Source organism: Rhamphochromis longiceps, linkage group LG16, assembly GCF_057381845.1.
Source record: "Rhamphochromis longiceps isolate RC_006_pf linkage group LG16, R_longiceps_female_GT1.1, whole genome shotgun sequence".
NCBI classification, from domain to species: Eukaryota; Metazoa; Chordata; class Actinopteri; order Cichliformes; family Cichlidae; genus Rhamphochromis; species Rhamphochromis longiceps.
Window position 1 is genome coordinate 9,668,167 of NC_140572.1, and position 9,013 is coordinate 9,677,179.

General features: G+C 41.0%; 1 long non-coding RNA gene across 1 annotated transcript; it reads left to right on the top strand.

Annotated features, from left to right (window-relative positions):
- Positions 1-645: 645 nt before the first annotated feature.
- On the top strand, positions 646-3,123 carry LOC146650614 (uncharacterized). Its single transcript, XR_014907982.1, has 3 exons — positions 646-2,171; positions 2,367-2,535; positions 2,993-3,123. It is a non-coding gene; the product is annotated as an uncharacterized LOC146650614 (long non-coding RNA).
- Positions 3,124-9,013: the final 5,890 nt, after the last annotated feature.

Sequence of the window (9,013 nt, forward strand, 5' to 3'; positions counted from 1 at the left end):
AGGCGTTTTTACATCTATGTGCACAACAGAGTGGAACGCATCAGGCGATCCACACAAGCTCACCAGTGGCATTATGTGCCCACTCACTTAAATCCTGCTGATCATGCCACGCGCGCATTACCTGCTGAGCAGCTTTCTACCTCCACATGGCTCAGTGGACCTGCTTTTCTTACCAAGTCAGAAATAGGTCAATCTCAGGCAGAGTCGTTTGATCTTGTAGACCCAGAGACTGACAACGAACTGCGTCATGAGGTAACTACTTGTGTTACCACTCTTGCAAAGGATGTTCTCAGTAGTGCCAGATTCGAAAGGTTTTCTAGTTGGAATGTGCTACTGAAGGCTATATCTAGACTCCGACACATTGTTCAGTCCTTTAAGCAGAACATAGAAGGCACCTGTCAGGGCTGGCACAGCTGTAGCGAGCATTTAACCAAAAAGCAGCTCGATCAAGCTAAGATCATTATCATTCGCACTGTCCAAAGAGAAATCTATGCAGAAGACATAAGACAGCTTGAAAAGAGTATGCCCCTCAAAAGTTCAAGCCCACTATGCAAACTGAACCCATTTCTTGACACAAATGGAATCTTCAGAGTGGGTGGGAGACTAAGACGAGTACAGTTGACTTCGGATGTAACAAATCCTATCCTCATCCCTGCCAAACACCACCTTGCCCAGCTCATTATAAGACACTTCCATGTGAAAGTATGCCATCAGGGCAGACATTTTACTGAAGGAGCAGTCAGAGCTGCAGGCTTTTGGATTGTGGGAGGAAAAAGAGCAATAAGCAAAATGATATTCAGCTGCGTGACATGTCGAAAACTAAGAGGCAGACAGCAGGAACAGATTATGGCTGAGCTAGCAGAGGATAGGCTGTCCACTGACCCTCTGTTCACACATGTAGGGCTTGATGTGTTCGGGCCCTGGTCTGTCACTGTCAGAAAAACGCGTGGTGGGCAAGCGGATGCAAAGCGATGGGCAGTCATATTTACGTGCATGAGTACACGGGCCATTCACATTGAAGTTATAGAATCAATGGACACGTCATCATTCATCAATGCCCTGCGTCGTTTTTTTGCCATCAGAGGTGCAGTCAAACTTCTTAGGTCCGATTGTGGGACAAATTTTGTGGGTGCCTGCAAAGAGCTGCAAATAGACAAACAGGGCTGCTACAACAGCAAACTAAACAGCTTTCTTGAAGACTCTGGCTGCAAATGGCTATTCAACCCCCCACATGCGTCGCATATGGCTGGCTCCTGGGAGCGAATGATTGGGGTCACGCGCAAAATCCTTGATGCAATGCTCCTAGAACACATGAATGCAAAGCTTACCCATGAAATACTAGTGACCTTAATGGCTGAAGTCACTGCAATAGTGAATGCTCGTCCGTTAACAGCAGTTTCTGCAGATCCAGATAACCCAGTCATCCTTACCCCAGCCATGGTGCTCACGCAAAAGATTACGACCCCACCAATCCCACCAGGTCAGTTTGGAAACAGTGATCTGTTCAAAGATCAATGGAGGTGCGTACAATACCTCGCTGATGTCTTCTGGAGACGATGGAAAAAAGAATACATCTCAGGACTTCAGGACCGCCGCAAATGGAAAATAGTAAAGCCTAACCTACAAACAGGAGATGTTGTTCTTTTAAGAGAGACACTCGAACATAGGAACAACTGACCACTTGGACTTATCACCAAAACCTTTCCCAGTGAGGATGGGCTTGTAAGGAAGATAGAGGTGAGGATTTTCCGCAAGGGTGAAAACAAGTGCTACATAAGGCCTATAAGTGAGGTTGTGCTATTGGTGTCTAAGGATTGTACTTAGAAGCAGAAACTTTGTTTCATTGTATGTCACTTGCCTTTTACATGTTAGTTGAGGGTGACATTCCATGGATGTCAGGCGGGGAGTATTCTGCCCCTCGGTTGTTACTTTGTTGGGTTTCTTTGGCTGGCGCATTTCTCAGGTTTCCCAATAGTGGGCAGTATTATCCCTTCAGTTTGTGGCTTCTTCTTTGGTTATTTGGTGTGCACTACACTGCCCCCTTTGGTGATGTGTTGTAAGCAGCAGGCAAAGTTCACGCAGGCAGTGTGAGAAAATGCATGGAGCAGAAAACAAGCTGCACAACTTTAAGCCCAGTTTACATCGTTGGGGAGTTTGTTGAGCCATAATCTGTAAGTAAGCAATGTCTAACTTCATTTTCTGTAAGATTTGTTACTTTCATGTTACTTAAAAGGTTATTTGAACGTATAAGGAAAGATGTTAATGATGAATGTAAAGCATAAGGAAAGCTATGTTGCTAACTTCTGTTTTGTTTACAAAATATGTTGATACTGATGCTTACGTATTATTTTACTGTATGTTCACAGTCTTACAAATTAAAAGAGGAAAAAAACCAGTCTTCAGTTAAAAACACAAAGACAAAGCGACGTGTCCTGTCGTTCCTGGAACCATCTCCTCTTATGTTAAGCTCGCTGCATAGGGTGAATAGCCATACATTCACCTGAGGGCAGCAGACTATTTATTCAGGATTTTAAGGTATCTAATATTTTGATTCCTAATTTCAATGATCTAAATACTTTAAGAATTAGATGTTGGTTTGTCAATTGAAAGTGTGTAGATCTTGCATTATTATGGTGTTATATTATGATTATACATTCAAAGACATAAAATGGTCTTAAAATTACAATGACATAACTTGTCGCAATTGTTTATGGGGCAATATACTGACCAACAAAAAGTCGTTATCGTAACAGGCCTTCAAAACAGATGGTTTTATGATTGATAAATTCAAAAAATAAATACATTTAATTTCTCTGAGATTCTCTAATATTCAGTTACAGTTCACAAGCAGCTACCTGTACATGCAGTATTATACTGTAAATATAAATCTCTGCATTTAGCATCCCACTAGAAGAGTCACAGTTACTGCCTCTTTTTTTTTTTTTTACAAATACCTGTGCTATTACTAACACATTTACTGTTTTACTTTTAGCCTGTGGATACAAATGCAGATTTCCTTAATGTAAGTTGTGCATTTTAATTACATCATGTTATTTTTATTATTTATTTATTTATTTATTTATTTATTTTGTTTTACATTAAAATATTTCAAGCTTCTTGGTTAAAGAAGCTTGATTGCTAGTAGGTAAAGAATAGTTCACCTATAATTGATATTCCCAATTAATTTCTCACCTCTGATTGAATACCTTTGTTTGTTTGCCTTTTTTGAATATAACAATACATACAAAGAATGTTTTGCTTGAAAGCAGTACAAAAGAACAGCTATGTCTTCAGCGTCGGTGTCTTCAGTGAGAGCCAAAACAACAAATTTTCAGCGTGAAAAAACTCAGCTCGTGTAACCTGAGGAAACGGTAATTTTTCTCTAAATATCTTTTTAGCTGTGGTTAGCTGGATGTCAGTCTTATGTTACAGCAGCGGTGTCGAGCTCGAGCTGCGAGTCATATTTTCGGTGCTACGTTGTAGTGAGATAAGTTTGTGCGTGTTTTGTGCAGCTTCGGCTGTCTTTTTAACTGCTCGCTGGTTAGCTAGCGTGAGCTATAAGCTAACAGCTAGCATGGTTAATGATGCTAGAGTTCCACGCACATGTAAACAGCTCGTCTCTACCAGTGGCGTGTCCAGCAGGGTGGCCACCCCACACCCCACAGGCCACCCCACCAACCAGACTGGCCACCCCAGGTGCCACCCCAAAGGCAAAACAATAAAATTCAATCAAATATCAAATGTCCGATTATGTTTTCACGGTGAAGCTCAGATATCCGAGTGTAACTGAATGTAGCATCAGCTTCTGCGCTATGCGCATCACGTTAGCAAAGGTAGGAGAGCCAAGCACGAAAGACGGCACTGCAGGAAACAATTTTTCGGTGAAAGAAAATGAGGACAGAATAAATGTCCCGGTAAGTAATATTAAGTTTGTTGAGTTTAGTAAACTTCGGTGAAATTAGAATACCAAGGAAAAAATAACACTTAAAGAATTATTGCAGCCGTCGAATATTTCAGACAGTATGCTACTGAGGGGAGCTAACATAAGAGTTATGCGTTATAAGATATAATCTAAGTCGTAACATTGCTGTATGGAGCTGCAGATTTGGTTGCAGGTTAACATAGCTGGACTGGCCATCGGGCATACCGGGCATATGCCCGGTGACTTATTTTTTATTTTTTTTTGTAAGGGCATGAACAATGAGAGGTGGTGAGTTGGCCAGATGCAGGTCGATGTGTAAAAATAACTCAGTTGTTTGGTGGTGGCTATGGCGGGGCTTCCACAGAGGCCAGCAGGTGGATGAGGGAAGAGGAGGCAGGAGGAGAGCCCCGAGGCAGCCGCCGGTCCGAGTGTCAGGTGAACTGAACTTCAGGTAAGAAGTTATGACCTGCAGTCTATCTGGGTCAGATATAAACCAAGTTTAGGTGGAGTTTATTTTCGTTATGCTGACTTTTTACCGTCAGTTGCAATAACTCGTACTGCGTTCTAGCCAGCTTGAAGGAGTTTTTATACAGTTGGGTGGGTGCTATGATGTTACTGATAGTGAACTTTATTTTATTCATATGTTTAGCTAGTAGAGTTGCCAACGGCTCCTTAAAAAAATGGAATGGTCCCTCATTCAGAGAAAATATTACACGTTTCGTATTGAGCTGAGAAGAGACGCAGTTTGTCCTGGATTTTAGTTAGAATGGAAAAAGACACAAAGCTGGAGTTATTCTGTGTTTACGCTGCACAGCTGCCTCTTCTCCTCTCATTCTCCCCCCCTCCCTCTCCTGTTGCTACTTCAATCATGAAACTCATCAATGATCAGCTGATCGGCTTTTCTCTCTTGCTTATTTATCGCCCACTTTGCGCCAGAAAGAGGAAACCAGCAGATGTCGCGCTAAACAACAGCAGCACGTTTAAGCTTGATCAGCTGTTGTTAGAATTTATTTAATATTAATTTCTAGTATCAGCTGATGTTTGCTGGAGCCACAGCTGTAAAGCTGCTGGTCATGATGTCGGTTTGTATATCTGGTGAGAGGGAAACATGAAGATGAAACCAGGAGATGTCCTTACTGAATCATCAGAGCTGAACAGTTGATGGAGAAACAGGTTTACCTTTCAGGTCACATGAATGAGTTGAAGGGAAGTTATGAACTGTTTCTGAGAGACAAATAACACCAGGATCCTTTTCTATGTAGCTGACAGCTGGTAACTGTGCAGGGGCGGATCTAGCAAAGTTTTGCCAGGGAGGCCAGGTAGGGCATTAACAGGGAAAGAGGGGGAACAAAGTAATACTTTTCTTTCTTATTCTCATTTAAAATATCTAGCTTTGATTAAATAATTATCTAAATCTTACAACCAAAGTTTTTATCTGATGTAAAATGTATAGAAATCATACATATACCAACAAGACAGTGTACATATGGAAAAGATATATATAAATTTTATAAAGTTTGTATCTGTCTTGTGTGAAACTTGTATGAAAAGCATACAATAGTAAAAACAGATATAAGATCCCTTGAAAGATTATATAATGAATCTTGTATGTTTTGGATACTTACTAAAACAATATATGAAAGTAATGAGAAAGTGGCCACTTTCATGAGTTAAGTCATATAAGTTTTTACTATTTCTTTTCCATATGGGACTGTCACAACAGCATTTGTTTTCATTCAAAGTCTTTATGGCTTTAATACCTGGTGGGCCGGTCTCTAGTCAAAATGCCAGATTTTCTGTCCCAGTCCGGCCCTGCAGGTGAATACTGGCAGTGTCACCATGCCAGCTGACTGTATTTCATCATCAGCCAGTGTTGTTCTTTATCAATATTACCAAAGTTTACCATAAGGCAGCATAGAAAGTATTTACTTGCTTTCAGGTTTTATTCAAATGCTAGTTTTTTCATTTGTTTCCACACTTTTTTCCTTTTTCAAAATCAAACACCAGTTTGTGAGAAGATTATCTTCTTTTTTTAATAGGCAGACAAAGTTTTACATTGGAATTGGCTAATTTGTCAATTGTTTGTTATAAATGTTCGTATTTTAATATTCAAAAATGTTTTTGCCCAAAACATATGTGCACTATATGTCAGTAAAAATACTATGCAAATATTGCTGTCCTTGAATGCTGAGTAAACACTGACAAAGCACTGATTGTATCGTTTGTACTTTATCAACGCAGTATCTAAAAACTTTGCACTGTAGTGGTTAAAATCTCATTCTAATAAGAGTTAAAAGCGCATTCAGTTATTAGGTTTACAGGATTATTGAATTAACGGTTGGTAGAATTTTTTTTTAAACATTATCTGCCAATTACATCTGCCACCCTTCTCCAAATCTGTGCCCCTACCTGGCCCCCCCAACAAAAATTTTCTAGACATGCCACTGGTCTCTACTGCTTTAACTGTTAAAACACAAGGCAATACTGCGGCTGACAGGGTTTGTTATGTGAAACAGCAGCTTGTTTAGTTTAAACAGTCTGCATTAAGCTGGGCAAACACTGCGATTTTTTTCAGTCGCGTTATTCAGCTCCTGCTCAAACTGTACAAGTGAATCTCAGGGGTTAGAAGTTCATAGGCCACGGTGCAGGGTCTCACACAATACGGCCTGATGCTCTGATGCGACCTGAGTGCTCAAACTGTGCATTCATAACATGAAGCTTATCATACAAAATCTGTCTCTCGCTCTCCCTCTCTCTGTCTTTCACTCACTCACACAGGCACACACACCACCACCATCAACTTTGCTAAATTACTAATGGAAAACATTGACCAGGCAGCTGTGATTGAGCAGCAATGTCCATCCAACTCTTTTCATGGTTGTTGTAGTCATGATAATTTTGTGAGGCCACATTGAAAAGCCTTGGATATGGAAGCGTAATACGGAAGCGTAGAGCTGCCACCCAGGCAAAAGAAAAATAGAAAAATGAAAAGTATATTGTTCTAACAATATACCTTTCACGTTTGAACAATATAATATCACGTTATTACAATATACAGAATTCACAAACCAATATCTCTGGGGTGATTGAATTGATAAACTCTTTTGCAAGAATATCAGATTACTCAATTAACTGGTCAAAATCTACAGTCCTACCGATTAATTGCTCCCTCCATAATTCCTCTTCTACACCACTGCAATCGGGAAATATAAAATATTTAGGTATTAATGTTTCTCCCAAGCTTGCAGATCTAACTAAATTAAACCATATCCCACTTTTAAAGAAGGTAGAAGATGATCTGGCTAGGTGGAAATGTCTACCCATATCACTCATGGGAAGGGTTGCCGCAATAAAAATGATGGTCTTACCAAAAATAAATTATTTATTCTCAATGATCCCAACTAAACCACCACAACATTGGTTCAGATCTTTAGATTCATGTATGTCCAAATTCCTTTGGAAAAATAAACCCCCACGTATAAGCTTAAAAACACTACAAAAGACCAAGGATAGAGGAGGATTAGAACTACCTAACTTTCAGCACTACTTCTTAGCCAACAGGCTTCAGTTTATCTCAGGATGGCTAAAACATACCCTCTTAGATGAACCTTGGCTAGATGTAGAACAAGCACTCTGCAATAATCTAGAGATCTCAGACCTACCATTTATCAGCTCAAACATCCAACGACATGAATGCTTTAAAAGCATTAACATCAGCTCTTCTCTGACAGCATGGTGGGAGTTTCTAAAATTGACGGCGTCTTCATTAATCCCATGCAAACGTACACCTATCTGGAACAACCCTGACATATTACAAAACAATAATATGATAAACTTTTCAGATTGGAGTGGTAAAGGAATCAAATATTTAGAACATATACTAGAAGGAACAGAATTTATTTCATTTGACGGACTAGTTACACAATATGGGATCAACAAGAAAAGATTTTTAGAATATCAACAAATTAAATCCATAGTAAAAAAGAAATTTAAACCGGGTCAAGTTGAACTGCAAACACCACCAAGTCAATTTCTTACTCTTAAAACCCCCAAATTACTATCCAAAATATACAGAATGCTTTCTAAAACAGATGAATCAATATCACTTCCTATTGCAAAATGGGAAGCGGATTTATCAGTTAACTTAGACCTAAACTTCTGGTCTCAGATTTGCTTAAAAACCTTTCATCTAATTAGAAATCCCAGTCTTCAATTAATTCAATACAAAATATTACATAGAGTGCACTATACAGGTCATTGGATGTTCAAGATGGGCTTTACGTCTACCAACAACTGCTCACACTGCCAAGCCAATTCACCGGACAATTATATCCACGCTCTTTGGTTCTGTCCACCAGTTCAGAAGGTTTGGCGCGAGATATGTGAAGACTTATCGAAGTGTCTGAAATGTAACATTCCAACTTCCCCCTTAGTGTGTTTGTTGGGCAGCTTAGATAATGTCACTTCAGAAAAGAATATAGCCCATATGGTTTTCACTGCCCTATGCATAGCCAAGAATACAGTCCTCATGAACTGGAAAAATAAAAATAATCTTAATTCTAACCAATATAGAAATTATCTGTTAGATTACATTAGTCTTGATACAGCCTCTGCCACCACATCAGATCAATTGCTCTGGGCTCCTTTGATCAGCTCCATCACCTAATGGGGGTGGGGGGGTCTTAGTTTGGTCCCACCTTCACTGTTGTGATTGGTGTGGGGGTAGGGACAGGCCTAGGGCGTCGGGGGGTTCCCCGGAGGCATCTTCCTTGGGGGGCTCAACCCGGGATAGCGGTCATGTCCGGTTAGGGGCTCTGTTGGCTCTCAGGTGACTGTTTCCTCGTGGCTGCGTGCAGCGGGGCTAGGGGAGGGTCTGTGCTGACGGACGTGGGTTACTGACCTGGTAGCCTGGCTGCCCCTGGGTGGGTCTGGGATGGGCGTGAGGTTCTGGGGGCGCTCCGTCTCTGGGCTGGGGCCCTGGCCGGGCCTCGGGGGCGTGGGTCCTGGTTGGTGTGTTGCCGGGGTTGTGGGCGGGTGGGTGCATGGGGGCCCATCCCTGGCGCAGGGTGCCGCCGGTGCGTCGAGCCACCT